At 31.5% G+C, this 23,876-nt stretch overlaps 1 long non-coding RNA gene and 1 pseudogene across 3 annotated transcripts; both read left to right on the forward strand.

Moving 5' to 3' along the window:
• Nucleotides 1–6,883: 6,883 nt before the first annotated feature.
• On the forward strand, nucleotides 6,884–7,925 carry LOC111684477 (annotated as a pseudogene).
• Nucleotides 7,926–7,997: 72 nt separating this feature from the next.
• LOC124418696 lies at nucleotides 7,998–10,866 on the forward strand. 3 transcript variants are annotated; one of them, XR_006940161.1, is made up of 3 exons: nucleotides 7,998–8,890; nucleotides 8,951–9,116; nucleotides 9,174–10,866. It is a non-coding gene; the product is annotated as an uncharacterized LOC124418696 (long non-coding RNA). The 3 variants fall into 3 exon arrangements; XR_006940160.1 differs by having other exon boundaries at nucleotides 7,999–8,890; nucleotides 9,198–10,866; XR_006940159.1 differs by having other exon boundaries at nucleotides 7,999–8,890; nucleotides 8,951–9,081; nucleotides 9,162–10,866.
• Nucleotides 10,867–23,876: the final 13,010 nt, after the last annotated feature.

The raw sequence follows: 23,876 nt of genomic DNA on the forward strand, positions 1-23,876 counted from the left end.
AAATATAAATAAATTTTCAAAAAATTTTAATAATTTACCGACAAAATAAAATTTTCTATTTAATATTACAATATGAATACATTAAGTATGTGTTTACTAATACAGAAAGCTTTATTACATATGAATACAATATACAAGTATTTTGTGAAATTTTTGGAAAACAAATTAATTCAAAGTACTAAAAAATAGTTATTTAAATACAGAGCCTTCTAGATACACCACTCATGACTTGCGCTGAATATCGGATATATGGTTTTAAAAGGACGCTACTGAAACACTACAAAACTGGTGTTTAGACGGGTATTTATTTTATCGATATCGTCATCCCGGGATTTTAGGGATTTCTGAATCCCGAAAAATATAAATAAATTTTCAAAAAATTTTAATAATTTACCGACAAAAATAACATTTTCTATTTAATATTACAATATAAATACATTAAGTATGTGTTTACTAACAAAGTAAATTAATAAAGTAGCATCACTTGAACAGCTGACTATTTTTTTAACTATAGTTTCTATAGAAAAATAAAATTAGTTGTCAAAGTTTGTTTTGAAAATTGTTAACATTGTTTATGTCGCCATTTTTAAATTGTGTTTTGCAATTTGTGAAAAGTTAAAAAAATGAATTAAAAGTGGTTTTAAAGTAGTTTAAAAGTGTTATAAATTGTATAATATATAATAATATAATTAAATCCTTTATATTTTCAACTTAAAAGTAATATTTTATATTTATGTTTTGTTCACTTTTTTGTTAAAGGAAATTTTCTTAAGTTTTATTTTGACACATTCTTGGATTATTCGAAAAACAAAATACATGTGTTTGTTGTAGATGTTGTTGTACAACAAGAGATGTCGCTAATTTATTAATTTACTTTGTTTACTAATACAGAAAGCTTTATTACATATGAATACAAAATACAAGTATTTTGTGAAATTTTTGGAAAACAAATTAATTCAAAGTACTAAAAAAATAGTTATTTAAATACAGAGCTTTCTAGATACACCACTCATGACTTGTGCTAAATATCGGATATATGGTTTTAAAAGGACGCTACTGAAACACTACAAAACAGGTGTTTAGACGGGTATTTATTTTAGCTTTATGTTTTAAATAGTATTAAGTTTTAATTAGGTTTAGGTTTTAAATAGTTTTTAGATGGAGACACTATTAACTAATTATAGGTTTAATTTTAAGTAAGTTTTATGATTATTTGTTTAAGATTTGTTAACTTATTTATTAAGATTTAGTTTTAAGTTTAGGTTTAAGGGTTGATATTGATGCTTTTGAATTTTTGCTTTCACACTGTTTATAGGTTGTTTGTTTAACTTCTTCTCTTCTTTTTTTCTATCAATCGCAGTTGAAGTTGGCTGCAGTTCAATTCACTAGTGATGGACTATTTGTTCACCGTGTGAACATCCTCCCCCCATGACAGATCTGGAATGAAATAGATTTTAGTACGGGGTATATGAGCGGGTAATGTGTGTAGTTGTGGAGACATGTAAAGCAAAATACTTAAGGTTTTCCTTTTGGAAATGTAGCATATGCTACATTCGGGTTTTAGGGTAGTATCTTCTATCCGAATCCATTTCGACTCCCTTTTTTACTGCATGGGCAGGATCATTTTCTGTGTATGAGTGGCTTAGTGTGAATGTTAGTTAGGGTTAATAATTGGGTTGTGTTTTGATTATTGGCTTTCTTGGGTTTGACAACTTAATCATCCGATTCGATTACTCTTTTAGAGTATTTAATTTTATAGAGTAGGATCAGTATAAATTATCAATTAAACTATTGTCGTTCTAAGTTTCTCTAAAATCAACTCGAACAATTGTCATTCGATTGGGTTTGACAAGAGTATAATTGTGAAAAATTGCAAGTTGTTGAAGATCTGTCATTTTTAATGTGACCATGATCAACATATTTTTGATGTGCGTTATGTATATCTCTTTTCAATGTTTGATTATCTTTAATATACTTCGCATTCTTTAATTTTCTTCTTAAATGTATATTTTTAGTGTTTTTTAATTCTATATTATGGGTACGAAATGGAAGATTTACTTTATTACGCACATCGGTTATATTTTGCACTTTATTTGTGAAATTACTTTCACATTTAGATTCTTCAACAAATTTGTTGGGTTTTTGGGTTATGCAATTATTCAGGGTTACTGAGCTGAAATATGATAATGCTCTTTGTGTTGTGGGTTGGGTACGAGCTTGGTGAGACTCTTCAATCGGTCCAGTCAAGATCCAACCAAATTGGGTTTCTTGAGCTAAAAGTGTATTTAGAACATTGTTCTCAATACCAGATTTTATAATCTTTGGGTAAAAATCACTATTATAAGGTCGATAGGTCTACTTTCGTAAAACCTGGTCTGCAAACTCATCATTGTGTAAATTTTCAATAATACTAATATTTTGGGTGGGTATATTTTGAGTTAGCGTTTGGATTTTTAAACTAAAGTCTTTTTGGGTATTGGACCTCAGAGTGACATCATACATTTGGTTTGAACGAGCTGATACAACTTCGTTCAAACCTGATATTTCAGCTGATATGGGTAGTGTGGGTAAACGTAATACGTCTAAACTGATCCGAAATAAATGAGTAATCAGAAGTTGGGTCTATTAGCGCTCGCGCTGGAAATAATCTTCCTTGAGCTTCAATCTGTATAACAGCTGTTGCTAATAGCTTCGTAATGTCATCTAAATCAGGTTAATTTGATCGGGTTAGGGTGGAGAAAGATTGTAGCACATTTGGAGGGTTTTCATCAAATGTTGGGTTCGGGTTTATATTCGGATTGTATAAAAGGGTATTATGTGGACCACCTCTACACGTAAATGAGCTTGCACAATTTTAAATTTTATGGCCAATAGTTAAGCAATTGTAACAGATGGCATTTTCTTTCACAAAATCAATCCTTTCATTCAATTCTAAAGAGTTAAATGATGAACATTCCTTAAGAGCGTAATCACTGTCACAGAGAACACATATTCTTTTATGTGTTTTTGGGTAATTTTGGGTAGGGTTATCAAAATTGACCATTGTGTGAAGTGTATTGCCTTTTCTGTTAACATGGTTCTTGTTTTCTTGGACATGTTTGGGTTTTGGGTGGGTGTAAGGGTTTGAATTTGGAACATCATCAACCGATATTAGTTCCTTAAATGTATTTGTTAGAAATAAATCTTGATCTGTCCAAGAAGGCATTTCAGCACAATCATGAAGAGTTTTTCAAATTCTCTTCGGGTTTCCCGGGGTAATTTTGTTGAACAGATATAAACAAAGATCGGATCCCAATTGTCCGTATCAATCTCTAATGAATTTAAATTCGCAATACAACAGTTAATCTTTCTCTGTAATTGTTTTAAAGAAAAACTATGCATGGTGTTTACATAGGGTAAATTAAATAGGGTTTTAAGTTCTGCATTAATCTGCATTCTTCTGTTCATATTGAGAAACTAAATTATTCCATGCAATAAGAAAGCCGTCATTTGTCAAAGGTGCGTTATCAACAATTTCTTTGGCTTCACCGGTGGTTTTTTGTTTTAAATAAAAAAGTTTTTCAACGGCACTTAAATGGGTATTGTTAATATATATTGCATTAAAAAGGTGTCTGAAAGAGGCCTAAAGCTTAAAATCACCGCAAAAGTTAGGTATATCGCAAGGAGCTAAGTTTATTGAAACAGAATTGTTGGGTTGTGGGGGTTCGGGTAAAGTGGGTTGGGTTTCATTGGCCTTAGTAGTTTTCTGAATAGGTTGTTTGTTTAACTTCTTCTCTTCTTTTTTTCTATCAATCGCAGTTGAAGTTGGCTGCAGTTCAATTCACCAGTGATGGGATGCTGAGCGTAAAGTGTTGGGTAAAATGGGTACTATTTGTTCACCGTGTGAACAACTGGTCTATGTCAAATATAGCCATCGTAGTTCCAGCCTTTGTCAAGTTATCTGCAACATCATTTCCAGTTATATATCGTGTCCTCTTACCCAAATAAGAGAATTATCATGTCGTTATCTTATTAACAGGTTGACTGCCAGCATAGATTCTGATATACCCATATCCGATATTATCAATGCCTATTTATTTTCTTTTTTATACCCTCCACCACCATCAGTGGTGATAGAGGGTATATATAACTTTTTATTCCCTATATTGAGTTTGCCCCGAGTAGCTTCCCTATATTGGGTTTGCCTCGAGTAGCCTCTTACCCAAATAATAGAATTATCATGTCGTTATCTTATTAACAGGTTGACTGCCAGCATAGATTCTGATACACCCATATCCGATATTATCAATGCCTATTTATTTTCTTTTTTATACCCTCCACCACCATCAGTGGTGATAGAGGGTATATATAACTTTTTATTCCCTATATTGGGTTTGCCCCGAGTAGCTTATGATTATGTTTAATATACTCGCATATCGACAAAAAGCGGCACAACTAAGTTTTATACTAGCCTTAAAGACCCTGTTGAATTTCGAGCCTCTTTTGACCCAAGCCCCTATACTTTATCAGAATTTTTAACGAATAATCTGAAGAGAATTGTTTTTGTTATTTCATCAGACAATTAAGCGAATAATATAAATTTCCTTTAGATATTTAACAGATTAGTCTGCACATTTTCTGATATTTTTAGATCAGTCATTTTATTCCCTTTTTTCACTTATTTTGTAAGAAAACTTTTGAATAACTCTGCACATTATCTGAAGGAAATTTTGTTTTTATTTTATAAAAATCATGCACAAACAATTCGTCAACTGTACTTTAAAAGGGAATTTAATTTTTATTTTCTCAGTTGGTCTTTGGAAATCAATTAAACAACATCTGCATGTATGATGATTATTGTTTAAATTTCTTTAAAATTTGCAAAAAATTAAGTCATTTTTTATAGTTTAATTTTATTTTATTTATACAATGAACTCTATTTTCTTATATAATACTTAATTATTACTGTTTAATTTGATTAATTTTAAAAATAATCTATAAGTTTCTATTATTTATTTATGCATCCTTAAGAAGTCATGAATAAGCTTACAAATTATTATTAAAATTAATTCATAATATATTATAAATATGAAAATAGTTTTCATCAGACGTTGATCGGAATAGTCAAGCCGTTTTCTTATACTTGATCAGACTTTTGTACGAACTGTCGGACATTTTATCAGACATTTATCCGAATTTTCTTATCAGTCGTAATTCAGGTCTGAGTTGGGGAACAACTCTCGCGTCATCGCGATTATTTCTTAAACGCGTTCAGGCTTGTGTTTGTTGCCTGGCTTTCGACAGTTTTGCGTCTCGCTCGCACTGGTGTAATGTATTACTTCATATAACTGTTCAAAGTTATATGTTGTCTACATTAACCTCGTGCTTTCGTATTACCTCAAGTGAGGTTATGTTTTATTGGTGGAGACCATAGAATACTCAAACGTTTTTAACTGGTGGAGACCATAAAATACTCACGATATAACCTGGTGGAGACCATAAAATACTCACGATATAACCTGGTGGAGACCATTTAAACTCAAATATATACTGGTGGAGACCATTAATACTTTTGATGAAATCATGTCCGGATGCTCCAACTTCCTATATGAAGGTATAGGTCGGTTGGTGGGGTTTTCTCTGGACAAACGTGTGATAACCTGGCAATATGAGTGCTTGACGCACCGCCATCCTAATCAAAACCCAAAAAAACAAAAAAAAAAGAATTTTCTTATATTTAATCCGACATTGTTTAGTTGGCACCCACTCCCGTCAGAATTCGTTACGAAAACTGTATGAAGGGTTGCTCGGAATTCGGAACTCTTTGTCTGAGGAAATTCGGAAAAATGTGCAGAGTTGTCGGCGAGAATTCGTTACGAAATCTGATGTAAATTCCTGGGGATATTCTGAAGGAATTTTCGACAAATCTGATTAAAGTCGGACAAATGTCTGATACCATAACTGACATTCTTTCGACATTTCGTACGAAAATCTGATCAAATATAAAAAAGTCTTTTAAATGTCTGATAAAATAACAGACAGTTCGTATAAAATTCTGATTAAATATGAGAAGAGTCGAATAAATGTCTGATAGAATGTCCGGCAGTTCGTACAATAATATACATGATTTCAAAAGGCCAACTGGGAAAATAAAAGAAAATAAAAATTAAACTCCCTTGTAAAGTACAGTTGACGAATTTCAAAATATAAACAGGTTTTTGCATGATTTAAAAAAAATTTCCTTCAGATAATGTGCAGAGTTATCGCAAAGTTTTCTTACAAAAGTACTGAAAATGGGAACAAAATGACCGAGCAAAAAATACCAGAAAATGTGCAGACTATTCAGTTAAATATCTATAGGAAATTTATATGATTCGCTTAATTGTCTGATGAAATTACAAAAACAATTCTCTTCAGATTATATGCTGATTTATCGGATATTTTTCGAAAGCCATTTTGTATTTTACTTCAGAAAATGTGCAAACTATTCTCTTTAATAAAGAATAATATAGGAATAAAAAAACAAATTGTCCTTCGACAATATGCAGACAAGTCTGATATTAATCGTTTAATACTTCGGAAAAGTCTAACAAAAAGTATGCCGATTATTCTGTAAAATGTCTAATAGCCTGTTTAACAATATCGAATGAAAACCTAAGCGAATGAAAGTAAGTCACTCGAGTTCGACTTAAATTGAGTTTCTCTATCTTAAAGTCTTTCATTCGCCTCTTCTTACGTATGTCATTTTCATTTCTTACGTATTTAGTAGTACCAGATTGAAATTTTTCTATTTTAAAATTCTCAAAAACTACTACTAAATTGTTTAAATAAAAATACATATAATATTACAATTGACAAATTAAAATTATCAAGTTGTATTGTGAAGTGAACAAAATAATTCATAATGGATTTAACGGTAGCAGTGTATTTGCTAAATAATGTCGAGGAGGAACAATAAGATGTTATGCCTCGAAGACAACTACGTGATATGTCCAATGTTCTAGAAATTCCCACAAACAAGTACAAGTATGTACTTATACTTTTTTAATTTATAAAAAAACACAAAATTATTTTGTTTAAGGTTTGTTGCAAATTTCCGCGTATCAAAGAATATCTTTCTCATGTGGCTGCATAAGTTCGAGTGTTATAGTACTCCTTCACATAGAAGCACATATATTCGTGAGGATATTAAACTTGCGACATTTTTGCGTTTTCTGGCAACAGGCAGCTACCAACAAACGGTAGGAAATTAAATTATTTCCTCAACATGTAAGGCCTCTGTATGCAGAATTATTACAGAGTGCCTTACATTTTTTGAAAATAACGTTTGCGGTGAGTAAGCTTAGACATCTCAACGTTTAACTCTAGTTATAAACTTTTATAGTTAAATTGTTTTTTAGATTTGTGACCATAAAACAAATATAATGTTTGTTGATGCTAGGAATCCCGGCGCCAACCATGACTCGTTTATATGGGAGCAAAGCGTTGCAACCCAAAAGCTCCAAGAAAGATATTATAATGGGCAAAGAAATACTTCGATTCTTGGTAATATACTATATAATTTATAATACAAAATCTATTTGTTTTAAGATTTTTATTTTGTATTAGGTGATGCTGGTTATAAATTAAAACCATTTCTAATGACACCAATTAGAAATCCAAGCGATGTATATGAAAGAAGAAACAACAAAAAACATATAAGTGCCCGTAATATAGTTGAACGTTGTTTCGGTGTACTGAAAAATAGGTTTCGGTGCATCATTGACTAGACTATAGACTAGACTATAGACTAGACCATAGACTAGACTATAGACTAGACTACAGATAACAGTCGAATGTACCTTTTTCCATTCAAGTAAAGCACGTGTTGGAGGTCCAATGGAGTTCAATTTTAGGGTTAAATTTTTCAGTTCTCCTCAACAGTTTGTTTCTTTGATCCAGGGGAACACCAGTACCCTCGCAAATTCTGTATTTTCTACCATATAGGCAACGAGCATTTTTAGTTGCTGCATGGTTGATTTCTTTAAACTGAAACTGTTATTAGTTAAAGTAGTATAAATATTGTTGCGGGCGAGACAGATTCCAAAACTCAGAGGCACTATGTTTGGATGGTCGGTGTTGTGTTCCGTTTGGGTGTGCTGTTTGTTTGGTGTTGTAATTGCCTTGTTTGCTGTGTTTGGCTTGTTAATTTTTTTGTTTTAGGTGTAGTGCTCCACTTGCATGTTTTTGTTATGTTCCGGTTTGTTTTGTTCCGTGTTTGCTTGGTGTGGTGATTGTCTTCTTTGTGTTTGATTGTATTGTTGAGTTTTGTGGTCGTAGCGTGGATTATATATATTAAACTTTCATATTGAAAGGATATTCGTGGTGATGTTTTAATTATTTTTGTTTCGTATTCACTGTTTTTCATATTGGTTGGTTTTTGTTTGTATTTTAGTTTTTGGACAAATTGTTGTGTGTATGTCAGCTGAAGTAAAAGTATAAGTGTGTAGACTGGAATATTAGTTTCAGTTGTTGTTTTCAGAGTTGTATTTTATGTAGAATGTAGGAGTTGCCACATGCTATGGCCATATTGAATTTTCTATCTTAAGAGAAAATTAGGAATATTGTCAAGGCCAAACGAGAAAAGTACATTGACCCTTTTTCTTGTACATTTGTATTTGTGTGTAATCTGTTAGTTGTTCTGTTGAACACCGGTACCTGTTTTTTATATGTGCTTTTTATTAGTATTTGTTTATTGCTTAAGGTTTTATTTAAGTTTAACTTCAAAAATGAAAACGAGAGCAAATTTATTCTTAAAGTGACAGAGTTGAAAGAAAGTTCATAAAAGAAAATTAATATTGGTTAGAAATTTTGTTCGTGAAACACAAAATAATATTATTAAGTTTTGTGTAAAAGTTAAACAATATTACACGTAAGTGTTAACATATGAACAATAAAGAAGATGAGTAGTGTTCTTATTGAAAATATGTAGTTTTTAACAGATCGGAAACAATAAAAAGGAAATAAATCTATTTGGAAAGAAAGAGAAAATTTTTATGGTGCAATTCTGGAGACTAACCCATATCCATACTGAGGGAAAAACAGATAGATGTTCTAACTTATGTGAGGAACAATTTGTTTTTTTTAATAATAAAAAGGTAACGAATAATATTTTTTTGTGTACTGTATAATATTATAAATAGTGGCATCATCAGAAGAAATTTATGAAATTTTGCTAGTAACACCATCTGGATAGAACTTCATAGAGTATGAAAACGGAAGAGCTTTCCCTCAATTTAAAAGCTTGATTAAAATTTGTATCGGAACTAGGGTAGCCGTAGCTAAGATTTGAACCACAGTATATTTCTGCAGCTTTTATTTAACAGTTCTTATAAGGAAAACTAATTTATGAAATAAACTGTTCTCAGTGTCTATAGGGATTAGGGTAGAATAAGAAATTAGTTTAAGTTTATGATTTAATGCAAATTAGTATATGGATTGTTAAATTTTATTATACTAGGTTAATTTTATGTTTGTAAAAGGGGATCAGGCTGGAGTTTAATCTAGAACCAGAAAAGAAATATTTTTTTTGTGAGCAGACATATTAAGGTTTGCAAAAATATCCTTCAAAGAGCTCTTTTAGGGATCATAAGAAATAGCTTTACAATATTAAAGGCGAGTATTTAAAAAGCCAATATTTTTATATCCGGTTCGGTCCTTTTAGATAAATAATAATTTGTTAACGAAAATATTGTAAATTTTGATTTAAGTTTAAAATTAAGATAGATCTTGTTTTATTTGTTTTTTTTTATTGGCGTTTATATAATTATTTGTTTGTGTTAAAAATTTTTTTTTGTTATTCAAATATATCCTATTGTTCACGGATAAAAAAAAAATATATAGAGAACAGGAAACCAAAAGTTAAAGTTTATAAAACCAGCCACTTAATTGTTAAATGTAATATGTAGTAATGTAGTTTTGTTTATTGTTAAATATAAATATGATTTGGTAAAATAAATATATAGGATTTTAGTCATCTCAGTTCGATGTGTGCAGAAATGTGAAAAGGGTAAGTTGTTGATAATATAAAAACAGATAAGGGGTCATTCGAATAGTTAATAAGATGATATAGGTTGGGCTAGGGCATAGATGTTTCTGGATATGACATCTGTTCCAGTTGTATTATTGTTTTCTGTTGGTGTACTGTAGGGTGTTTTAGTGTCAGTACAATTTCATATATTGATTTTTTTTATTGTGCGAAATTGAGATGTGGTGAGGGTTTTGTGAACCACGCCAAATATGAGAGACAGAGCTAGTCGGCAACACCATATACGTGCCCATGAGGAAGTTTCGTAACAGTAAATGGCGCCCAATTTTTTTTAGATCAAAAGAACCAAAAACAATAGTCAGTTTCATTTAATAAATGATAGAATATTGAGTAATTTATCTCAGATAGTGCTGATCCCATTGATTGTAAATTACAATATGATATTTACATGTTAAATGAAAAGTCAAAATCAACATTTAAAAGAGAAATCATTAAGATAAATAATTAAACAGAGTTATTAAAAATTAATATGTTATTAGTGCCCAAACAAAATTTTTTTTGATTGATTGCATTAATAATAAAGTTAATAGAAATTCTAAATATTATGTCCTGATTTAAACAAATCAGTTTGCATAATCAAGAAGAATATTACACAATAATTTGAATCCTATTAGAAGAACATAATAGAGGTTTCAAAATAATATTACTAGAATAGTATACCAAGTTAGGAGACATAAAAAAGGAATTACATCTAAAATATTATCAACAACTTATAATGTTAAGCAAAATAAAAATATAATAACATTTCTGCAATAATAAAAGAGAACGAGATATAAACTAAAATCCTAATAAGTAAAGTATTGTATTGAGTGTTTGTGTTTATAAAAGTGTAGTCCAATTGTTTATTTTATGTTCAGGTTGTTTAATTTTTTTTGTTCTTGGTCAATGTTTTCTTTTTGATTATATATAAAAAAATTAAATTTTAAGTGTTGGCAATTAGATTAGAACTATTGATTTTTTTATTTAGTTTTGAAAATTAAGATAATTATATTTTTTTGAATTTCACATTAAAAAAAAATATATAAATCATTTAAAATGTATGTGTCTCATTCAAACAAGAAGCCTGATAATAGGAAACCTGAAAGGGAAAATAGGGATAATAATATAGTGGATATGTCTGATACTATTAATACCCCAATTAATAACCCACCTCAAAATACAGTAAGACCGGAAACAGCCATAATGCCACCTAAGGGAGCTATTCCTAAGAATAACAATCCTCAACAGATTCCAAATCTGTCATATCCACCTCCTTTAATTCCGAAATCTCATCAACCAGTAGAAAAAAATCCCAGGGAATATGCTAATCTCATTAAAGAATTGATAAACCAATCCAATGCTGAATATCAATTCAAATTAGAAACGAATATTGAGCTGAAAATACAAGAAAGTTTGAGATTAGGTTTTGCAGAAATGCTTAGGGAAATTCAAAGGATAACTACGTTAAATAAATCATCTGAAGGTTCAATAGAAATAGGAGAAGGGAGAGAAAGAACTGAAAGGAATGATGGAATAGAAGTAGAAAAGGATGATTCTGATAATCAGCATATAATTCCGCGAAGATTGGAATTTCAATATGTGCCACTCAATGGCGAAACGGATTCCAATTTAAACAGGTCCAATGATCCCTTACCAAACGCAAATAGGCAAATTTCCTCAATGAGAACCGACAAATGGGATGTTGTATTTGACGGAAATACCGAAAACCTTAATATTGAAGATTTTATATTTAGAATCGAATATCTCCAACAACACCATGGATGTCCTTGGGTTGAAATCATGGGAGATTTTCACAGACTGTTAAAAGGAGAAACTAAGGAATGGTATTGGTCTGTAATAAGGGAAAAAGATATTAGGAAATGGTCAAATCTTAAAGAGGCTCTTTTACAGCAATATAGATCAAATCGTAGTGAATATGAATTTATGCGAGATTTCGAAGAGCGTCCACAGAGACCAGAGGAATCTATTGACGCATATTTCTCTGCAATGCGAAAGTTAAGAGCCAGATTAAGAGCACCACTTCCGGAGCATGAAGTTATACGCATAATAAAAAGAAATTTACGTACTAGTTTATCACAGATATTATATCCTATGAAAATATATACAGTTGAGCAACTACGTGATGAATGTAAGGAAATAGAAAGAAATTACTTGAAGAAAGAAAACCCTAATATAATGCCAACTTCACGAATTGCGCGTCCCAGACGATTAGAAGAAATATATGAGAATCAACCAGAATCAGAAAATTGAGAACAAGTCGATGAAATGAGAATCAAGATAAATCCTGCGACCAAACAACAAACAAATCAAATTTCGTTGATCTGCTGGAACTGCAGACATCCAGGTCATACCTTCATGAAGTGCCCAGCGGTTCAAAGAAATTTGTTTTGTTATAAATGTGGAATGGTCGGAGTTATTACCCCCAAATGCCCAAAATGTTTGGAAAACATGATAAGGAGTGTGTCGAAAACGGGAGAGTCACGCTCCACTCAAACTCCCGACGCGAAGAGAAAACGTTAGTATTAAATAGGATGAATAAGAAAAAAACAAATATCATAGATAGTAGAAATTCATTAGAAAAAAATAGAAAACATACATCTTATGAAGATAGGTTAAAAAATTATAATATAGTAAGAAATAGGATTTTTAATGAGGAAGTAGGAATGTGTAGATTGCTAAGAGTACGGAAATTAAGAAACAAATTCAGGCGGAAAAGAAAAATATATCAGGAAATAAGATCATCTCTCCATATATGTAGTGAGGTAAAAGATAATGTCAAGAATGATCCGAGAGTGTTTGCCAACATTAAGATAAGTGGGGTAGAAGTTAATGGTCTGTTAGATTCAGGTGCTTCAATTAGTATTTTAGGTAATAATTGTCATGAAATTATAAATAAGTTAAATTTAGAAATAGATCCAGTTTTCGTTAGTATTAAGACAGCAGGTGGTAAAGAATATAATGTGTTAGGAAAAATAAATATACCTGTAGAATTTAAGAATCAAAATAAAAATTTTATTTATGTCCTGATTTGATCCAAGAAGCTTACTTAGGAGTAGACTTCTGGAGAAGTTTTAACCTGGCTCCTGAAATTTTTAGTAGTGACGAAATAAATATTGATAAATTGGAAAAAGATTATCCCCTGAATACAGATGATGTAGAGCAACATGAATTATCTAATCATGAATTGTTACAATTAGAAGATGTGAAAAATAGTTTTATGTCTTTTGAGAAAAAGGGATTAGGTAGAACTCAGGTGGAATGCCATAAAATTGAGCTTATAGAGGGAACTATTCCAGTAAAGGACCGGTATTATCCTGTGTCACCTGCAATACAGAATCTAATCTATGCAGAAGTAGATGAGATGCTGAAATTGGGGATAATAGAGGAAAGTCAAAGCCCATGGAGTAGTCGTTGTACTTTAGTGAGAAAACCCGGCAAAAATAGACTTTGTCTTGATGCCAGAAAGTTGAATGAAAGAACTGTCAAGGATGCTTATCCTATTCAAAGTATTGAAGCTATACTAAGTAGACTAGACGAAACGTTTTATATTTGTAGTGTAGATTTGAAGTTTGCCTTTTGGCAAATCCCTCTGGAAGAAAAATCAAGAGCCAACACAGCCTTCACCATACCTGGTCGCCCGTTATATCAATATACAGTAATGCCATTTGGTTTATGTAACGCGGCGCAAAGGCTGTGTAGACTCATGGATAAGGTGATTCCAGAGGAACTAAAATCCAACGTATTTGTCTACTTAGACGATCTTCTAATAATATCAGCCGATTTTGAGAATCATATAGCTTTATTGAGAAGGGTAGCAGAATGTCTACAGAAATCAAATTGACAATAGGGCTTCAAAAATCAAAATTCTGTTTCAAGGAATTACGCTACTTAGGTTTTATTGTAGGAGGAGGAATAATGAGGACTGATCCTAATAAAATTGAGGCAATAAGACAGATACCTATCCCAAAATCGGTTAGAGAAATTCGAAGTTTTCTCGGTACAGCCGGGTGGTATAGGCGTTTCATTAGAAATTTTTCTACACTAGCTACACCACTGACAGATCTAATAAAAAAGGGCACTACATTCAAAATAACGAAGGAAGCTATTGAAAGTTTCAACAAACTGAAACAAGCCTTAACTTCGGCCCCCGTTTTAGCACACCCGAATTTTAAAAACAGATTTTATGTTCTATGTGATGCTTCGAATTATGGTGTTGGAGCAGTACTTTTTCAAAAAGACAATGATGATAATGAGAGATCTATAGCGTTTTTTTCAATGAAACTAAATCCGGCACAAAAGAACTATAGCGTCACAGAAAAAGAATGTCTAGCCGCAGTTCTGGCCATTAACAAATTTCGGCCGTATATTGAACTAATGCCGTTCACGATCATTACTGATCATGCCAGCTTAAAATGGCTTATGTCATTGAAGGATTTGAATGGTAGACTAGGTAGATGGGCCTTGAAGTTGCAGAGCTATGATTTCCGAATTGAACACCGTAAGGGATCAGAAAATGTAGTGGCAGACACTTTGTCTAGAGCCTTGGAAGAAATAGATTATTCACCGGAAGAATTATTAGGGTTTGCAACAACAGAATTTGAAACGGAAGAATATAGAGATTTGATAGCCACAGTTTCAACAAACAATAGTAGACTTCCTGACCTGAGAGTGGAAAATGGTTTGGTATTTAAGAAACAAAGTCATTCATCTGATTCTGATATGACAGAAGAATTCCGATGGAAATTATGGGTTCCTAATTCATTGACTCATGAATTAATAAGACGAGCGCATGAACCAGTTGAGAAATCCCATGCAGGCATACGGAAGACGTTAGAATCCATACGAAATAAGTTTTATTGGCCAAACATGATAGTTCAAGTGAGAAATTATGTAAACAATTGCGAGAAATGTAAGGAAAGCAAATCTGTAAATGTAAGAATGACACCAGGTATAGGCAACGAGGTTATCACTGATCGTCCTTTTCAAAAACTGTATATAGATTTCCTAGGTAAATATCCTAGATCGAAAACTGGAAACGCTTATATATTTTTAGTATTACATCATCTAACGAAGTTTGTATTCCTAAAAGCTATGAGAGAAGCTACAGCTAACAATGTTGTTAAGTTTTTAACAGAGCAAGTGTTCCACAATTTTGGGGTACCAGAAACATTACACTCTGACAACGGTCAGCAGTTTATTTCGAAAGAATTCGGGAAGATGATAAGAGATTATAAAATATATCATATGAGCACGGCAGTTCATTCTCCACAATCGAACGCAGCGGAAAGAGTGAATCAAAGTATTTTGTCTGCTATTAGGGTGTATTTGAAGGATGACCATAGAGAGTGGGATTTGAACTTAACATCAATTGAATTGGCGTTGAGAAATGCAGTGCATTCCGCCATAGGTGTTAGCCCTTTCATGGCACTATTTGGACATACAATGTTCACTTCAGGCCAAGATTATAAACTTGCTAAGAAGCTAAAGTCATTAGACGATAGTGATTTAATTTTGTTAGAAGATAAAGATAGATTGAGGTTGATTCGAGAAACAATAAGGGACAATATGCACAAGCAATAAGGGAGCTAGGACTATACGATTTATCCCAGGGCAAGAAGTATTCAGAAGGAATTTTGTATTAAGCAACTTCAGTAAAAACATAAATGCAAAATTTTGCAAAAAATTCACAAAAAGTAGAATACTAAGAGTATTGGGAAATAATATGTATGAACTTGAAACTCTTAATGGATCACCCCTGGGAGTTTATCATGCCAAGGACATAAGACAGTAATTTGAAATAAAGTGAGTACAGTGCAATATAGGATTAGGAAGTGGTAAATTATGCAATATGAATAACAGTTTAGTTTTACTCACTAGTGCAATAATTGATATTGTTTTTAGATAGTAAGCTGAATTCGTCCTTTTATGTTGATTATTTTACTATTTATACACCATATTGTGTCTGTCCGATTTGTGTTTTGGCTGTGATATAAACTTCTTAGTACCTGAAATAAATAGTGTAATGAATACATGAATTTATTTAAAACAATATTAGTTATAGGAATAATTACCTTAACTATAAAAAATATACGAATGATTCAGTTGTCAAGAACTGTTGCCCAAGTTGTTTTCTTACAGAAATGTAGAGTTTATACTAGGTGAACAGATTAGCAATGCCCAAAGAGTCCATTCTTCAGGAAATTCTAACCTGAAAATAGAATAAATTTTCACAAAGTAAATGCTTATGTGAAATGGAAAATATTTAATACTTCCCGTGACAATGAAACAACACGTCGCTGATAAATTCGGTAATCTCTATACTTTTTACTTTTAAAAAGATAATAGAGATTAGCACTAGTACTGGACACCAAAAATTTCAATAGGTGAAGGAGTAATGGAGGCTTAACCCGATTTGTATTAATAATAATTATTAAGATGTTGTTTTTGCCTCTACTAGGCGTTCGTTTAAATTAAAAAGGCACACTGTTGTGCCCTACTGAAAAAAATCAGTAACAAGAAATTTGGATTTTTTTGAAAGGGTTGCCTCTACGATTTCTTTTCACCATAAAGAATTTCGGCAGAGTGCTTGATGTCCATTGAAATTCGTTCCAATAAATCAGTCGATTACGTGTAAAGTTTCGAAGTTTCTAGTAGGGAGATAAGGAGGGTATGAATAATTTTTTTTTGTTATGAAAATGATCGTACCTACCTGGTAATTGCCCGGCTAACTCTGAGGTAGGATGTGGGACTCTTAATCCCAGGGTCGTGAGAATTCCCCACGTTGGACTATTCTACACATGACACTTACCAGAGATCAAGCAAATATTGTGTTTAGATTATACCAAAGCTCTAATGACACTTAATTACTTTGTCCCGCACACCGTTCCCTGTGTCTATCGCCACCGAAACCGGAGTTTTGTTGCGGGCGAGACAGATTCCAAAACTCAGAGGCACTATGTTTGGATGGTCGGTGTTGTGTTCCGTTTGGGTGTGCTGTTTGTTTGGTGTTGTAATTGCCTTGTTTGCTGTGTTTGGCTTATTAATTTTTTTTGTTTTAGGTGTAGTGCTCCACTTGCATGTTTTTGTTATGTTCCGGTTTGTTTTCTTCCGTGTTTGCTTGGTGTGGTGATTGTCTTCTTTGTGTTTGATTGTATTGTTGAGTTTTGTGGTCGTAGCGTGGATTATATATATTAAACTTTCATATTGAAAGGATATTCGTGGTGATGTTTTAATTATTTTTGTTTCGTATTCACTGTTTTTCACATTGGTTGGTTTTTGTTTGTATTTTAGTTTTTGGACAAATTGTTGTGTGTATGTCAGCTGAAGTAAAAGTATAAGTGTGTAGACTGGAATATTAGTTTCAGTTGTTGTTTTCAGAGTTGTATTTTATGTAGATGGTAGGAGTTGCCACATGCTATGGCCATATTGAATTTTCTATCTTAAGAGAAAATTCGGAAAATTGTCAAGGCCAAACGAGAAAAGTACATAGACCCTTTTTCTTGTACATTTGTATTTGTGTGTAATCTGTTAGTTATTCTGTTGAACACCGGTACCTGTTTTTATATGTGCTTTTTGTTAGTATTTGTTTATTGCTTAAGGTTTTATTTAAGTTTAACTTCAAAAATGAAAACGAGAGCAAATTTATTCTTAAAGTGACAGAGTTGAAAGAAAGTTCATAAAAGAAAATTAATATTGGTTAGAAATTTTGTTCGTGAAACACAAAATAATATTATTAAGTTTTATGTAAAAGTTAAACAATATTACACGTAAGTGTTAACATATGAACAATAAAGAAGATAAGTAGTGTTCTTATTGAAAATATGTAGTTTTTAACAGATCGGAAACAATAAAAAGGAAATAAATCTATTTGGAAAGAAAAAGATAATTTTTGATGGTGCAATTCTGGAGGCTAACCCATATCCATACTGAGGGAAAAACAGACAGATGTTCTAACTTATGTGAGGAATAATTTTTTTATTTTTAAATAATAAAAAGGTAACGAATAATATTTTTTTGTGTACTGTATAATATTATAAATAGTGGCATCATCAGAAGAAATTTATGAAATTTTGCTAGTAACACCATCTGGATAGAACTTCATAGAGTATGAAAACGGAAGAGCTTTCCCTCAATTTAAAAGCTTGATTAAAATTTCGGAACTAGGGTAGCCGTAGCTAAGATTTGAACCACAGTATATTTCTGCAGCTTTTATTTAACAGTTCTTATAAGGAAAACTAATTTATGAAATAAACTGTTCTCAGTGGCTATAGGGATTAGGGTAGAATAAGAAATTAGTTTAAGTTTATGATTTAATGCAAATTAGTATATGGCTTGTTAAATTTTATTATACTAGGTTAATTTTATGTTTGTAAAAGGGGATCAGGCTGGAGTTTAATCTAGAACCAGAAAAAAAAATATTTTTTTTTGTGAGCAGACATATTAAGGTTTGCGAAAATATCCTTCAAAGAGCTCTTTTAGGGATCATAAGAAATAACTTTACAACATTAAAGGCGAGTATTTAAAAAGCCAATATTTTTATATCCGGTTCGGTCCTTTTAGATAAATAATAATTTGTTAACGAAAATATTGTAAATTTTGATTTAAGTTTAAAATTAAGATAGATCTTGTTTTATTTGTTTTTTTATTGGCGTTTATATAATTATTTGTTTGTTTTAAAAATTTTTTTGTTATTCAAATATATCCTATTGTTCACGGATAAAAAAAATATAGAGAACAGGAAACCAAAAGTTAAAGTTTATAAAACCAGCCACTTAATTGTTAAATGTAATATATAGTAATGTAGTTTTGTTTATTGTTAAATATAAATATGATTTGGTAAAATAAATATATAGGATTTTAGTCATCTCAGTTCGATGTGTGCAAAAATGTGAAAAGGGTAAGTTGTTGATAATATAAAAACAGATAAGGGGTCATTCGAATAGTTAATAAGATGATATAGGTTGGGCTAGGGCATAGATGTTTCTGGATATGACATCTGTTCCAGTTGTATTATTGTTTTCTGTTGGTGTACTGTAGGGTGTTTTAGTGTCAGTACAATTTAATATATTGATTTTTTTTTATTGTGCGAAATTGAGATGTGGTGAGGGTTTTGTGAACCACGCTAAATATTAGAGACAGAGCTAGTCGGCAACACCACATATGTGCCCATGAGGAAGTTTCGTAACAATATTTATCTTATATTTTACTTACCATTTGCTATCCTTTATTGTTTTCTATTTTTTTATAATTTTATTTTTGTTTGCCAAGTCGAAAACAAAATTCCAAGTGACTACTTTCGACATTTACGTTCATAGACTTGACAACTCGATCGAAGTAGAGAATCCAAATTTTATATGAAAATGCTTACATTTTCTTTTGACTTGTTGTTCGAATCATCGTTCGCATAAAATTATAGTTAAAACGAACTTTCTTTCGTTTAGAGTGTGAACGATATAGTAATTTCGATATTGTGAGACAGGCTATAAGAACAACCGCTAGACCACACTAGGGTTCTATAGTTGAAACGAAAAGTCGACTTTTTTATTTAATTAAAATTCGACTTTTAGATTATAAGTATTTTATAAATAGTCGACTTTTTGACTATTTTCGACTTTTTGGCGACTATTTTTTAACCTTTTTCTAGGGTTCTATAGTTGAAACGAAAAGTCGACTTTTTTATTTAATTAAAATTCGACTTTTAGACTATAAGTATTTTATAAATAGTCGACTTTTTCCTACTTTTCGATTTTTTCGACTTTTTGACTATTTTCGACTTTTTGGCGACTATTTTTTAACCTTTTTCTAGTTTTTCCGACTTTTTTCGATTTTTTTTTACTTTTTTTCCACTTTTTTAATTTTCGACTATTTTTGACTTGTTTCTACAGTTTTTTCGAGTTTTCGACTTTTATTAACAAAGTCGACTTTTCGACTTTTTTGGAACAAAATAGTCGACTTCGACTTTTTTCGACAAAAAGTCGATTGTTCGATTATTCGAAAGTCGATTTATTGAACCACCTAGACCACACCAACAACAATTACAACATAAATAAACAAAACAATTTAATAGTGCTGGCACAAAGTGTTGGTACATCGGGCCGTTTCTCCACCATAATGACCAGATCAGGGCTTTTATTAGTGTTTTTGTGCAATCCTTCCCCCAGCCTCTGACCATTATTTTTCTGTGATATTGGTGTTCTTATATTGATTGTTGTATGACTGTTTTATGACAGATATGGGAACATACAAGTGGACCCCCGAAAAAGAGCTTTAACGGGCATATCTGTTTTAAATGTCGCGAGTATAGCGATGAAATTCGTCATTAATAAGTTTTATATGAGACAAAGTCTCCTTACCAAATTTAATGAGGATCGGTTCATAATTGACCCTAGCCCCCATATAAGGCCCCTTCGGAAATTCAATATAGGGTTCATTACTAGCTTATAATTAAGAATATAACGGTGAAATTCGACATATAAATCTCCCAACCAAATTTTATGAGGATCGGTCCATAATTGACCCCACCCTCCATATAAGGTCCCCTTCGGAACATCACTTTAACGCTCATTACTGACTTGAAAATAAGAATATAGCAATAGAGTATTCCTTTTACGGCATACGGTTTGATGGTGGGTATATTAGATTCGACATAGCCGAATATAGCACTCTTACTTGTTTACTATTAGTTATGTGAAAAAGTGAGCTGATTTGTTGGTCTCTTTTTATGAAATTCAGTTTTTTCTCTATACCTATAACAAAATAAGGGTTTTTAAGGCGTCACTTGAATAATAAATTATTGCATTTTATAGAAACTTGGCAGAATCTGGTAAGTCGCATCTTTTAAAGTTAATTAAATAGTAGTATTTAGAATTGGTCAGGGAAAAGCTTATAAAACTTCCAAAAAAGGAAATAGAGTAGTTTTAAAATCCAATATAATAGAATAACTAAGAAATAAACAGCCAATTGTTTGCTGTTACTTTAGGAAGATTTAAAACTGCAGTAAAAATATTAAAGAATGTACGTACAAAAACGCAACAACGCTAAGAAAATTGTAAAAAAAAATAAACTGAAGAGATATTTTAAATTCCTGAATGTCCTCGAAAAATTTTGCAAAGAAAGCGGAGTAAATGGAAGTTTTTGCAGAGTTTGTCGTATGATAGAGTCATGTCAATTCACATTTTGTGGAAACCTACAAAAGAAACTACTATTAAATTAGAATCTCAGGGCGTCCAATATACAACGAATACAATGACTTGAAGGAATAAATTGTTCAAAGTTGGTTTTCTGGGTCAAATGGATACAGCTTTTATATTCAAGACTTAATAAAGACAAAGAAAGACATTTTCATCGTAAGAACACCAGAGGTGGCGGAGTTCTTTAAGTTTTACTGCTTTCTGAAAAAAGTCAGTATTCAGTAAGTTTTTACTGGTTACTGTAAAAATTTTCAGTATTCAGTAAATTTTACTGGTTATTGCAAAAAATTTCAATAAATTTACTGGTTACTTCAAAAAATGCAGTATTTTACTGATTACTGAAATTGCGTACAATTTAATAATTTACTGAAAATTCACTTTTCAACATATTTTTGAATATAATACATACTTATTATCACAGTATCTATAGTAAGATTATTTTAAATTTTTGGGATTGTGAATCTTTTCAGAAGTAAGGAGCTTAGCTATGTACAAATGTATATAAAAGGTTTAATCTTATATAATTTTGTCGGGCAATAAAAAGTTGTTGGAAGCATTTATTACATTTTATAATATAAGATTAATAATAGAAATATAGTAAAAGAGATCAATATGATAAAAGTTGTATGAAAATTTTAATTAAATATATTTTAATACCCTACACCACTTTAGTGAGTATATTGGGTTTGTGCTGATGTTTATTACATACAATAATATTTGTCCTATACCTTAAAGTACGTCCTTTTTTTTGGAAAAAGTTCTATAAAACATAGTTTTATAGAACTTTAAATGATATTAGCGATTTTTGTACCGATCGGGCCTCATTTCACCCTAGTCCCCATACAAACTCCGTTCAGAAAATGACTTGAAGGTCAAAATTCACCTATAAAGACTAAAGTAAACGTGAATTCCTCTACCAAAATTTATAAGGATAGGCACATATTTTCCCCTAATCCCCTTTAAATCTTCTTGTAAAAAATCTTTTTTTACCAAAAATAAGTATTTTTACTTCCAGAATAAAGTTAATTTTTTTAAATTTTCCCCAATTTAAGATACTGACTGGTGTAGGGTATAATATGGTCGACTTTGCCCGGCTATACATTCATACTTGTTTTACTTATAAATGGTTAGTGGAAGCTTGATAGGAAAGTATAAGACAAATGAAATAAAATTTATGCAAATTTTTTTTGAACTTTTAAGGGCATTCTAATGTTAAACGCCATAACAATTACAAACTATGTAATTGTTATGGCGTTTAACATTAATCGATTTAAATTGCAAGATTCCACTTAGTTTTTTTGAAATATGATAATTCCTTATTCAAGTGATGCATAAAAAATCCTTGTTTTATTATGGGTAAAAAAATAAATTACCTTTTACAATCAATACATTTTAATATATTTTTTTTCAAGTCCAACATAAAATGTTAAATTTTAGATCATAAGTCATTTCCTAGGTTAGGATAGGTAAGGTTGATAGGAGGATGTATACTACATCAAATCAAAAGAAATACACCTAGGCCACAATCGGGCCTGTTGTGCGCTCCTTATTATTAAAATAAGGAAACTGAATAAATTATTTTTCAGTGTTCAGAAACTCAGTTTCCTGAACGTAATTTCTAAGATTCTTCCAATCAGTGTTAGTCAGGAATGTTAATTTCGGAATAATATCACTTCCAAAATACTTGGATCTAACTTCGACGAATGCCTGGCAGTGGCAAAGAAATTGCTCCAGAGTTTCACTGTCTCTCCACATGCTTTCCATACGTCTGAATCCGCACGTCCAATTTTGCATAAATGTGCTCGTAATCCTGTGTGTCCACTCAGAATACGTACTATCATACTAACTTCAGACTTGCTCATTTTGAGAAGATTTTTCATCTTGTTCTCATCAGGGTCACCCCATAGAATTTTCGTGGTTCTGTACACTGTTTCATTATTTCAAGAGATCTTATGGGATTTTCTTATCCATATTTTTAGTTCAGCTTTTGTTGCGTCGAATGGTTTTGCGTTTGTCAGGTTAACTGCCTCAAGCTCCCTTCCCTTTAAAACAGTGGTGCTCAAAAACATACTACTGTGAGGGTTAAGCAGAAACAGAATTCAATTCAAAATAGAAGTATACTAATAAAATGCCTCCAAACTATGAAGTATATGCTCACTGTCAAATATTTATAATGAATTTTGACAGCCATCGTATATCAAAGTCTATATATAAATAAAACATCGGCTTTCCCAACATTTTGTTGTTATTACATTCACCCGAATGTAATAGCTTTAAAGCCATATGATGTCAACCTCACCTCTGGGAAATTATTCAGTTAAAGCTTTCATACAATACAATACGGTCTTAGATTTAGTTCTATCTTCTGATATCGCCTGTTTAGGAACGTTCCCAACTCTGCCGAAAAATAGAACACTGATTTTATATTCTTTATTTATTTTGTTTGTACAGTTTGAAACGGTTGTAAATAAACGTTTAAGACAAATATCAAGATTATTCGTTTTATTCGCAATCATAATTGGTCCTCTTCGCCAAATATTGGACTACGCGTTCGGTTTGTGTTTTAACAAAGGACAATTGGTATTGGACAATTCGCGAGTGAAATCGGGAACACATCAAGT

This window comes from Lucilia cuprina, chromosome 3 (assembly GCF_022045245.1).
Source record: "Lucilia cuprina isolate Lc7/37 chromosome 3, ASM2204524v1, whole genome shotgun sequence".
NCBI classification, from domain to species: Eukaryota; Metazoa; Arthropoda; class Insecta; order Diptera; family Calliphoridae; genus Lucilia; species Lucilia cuprina.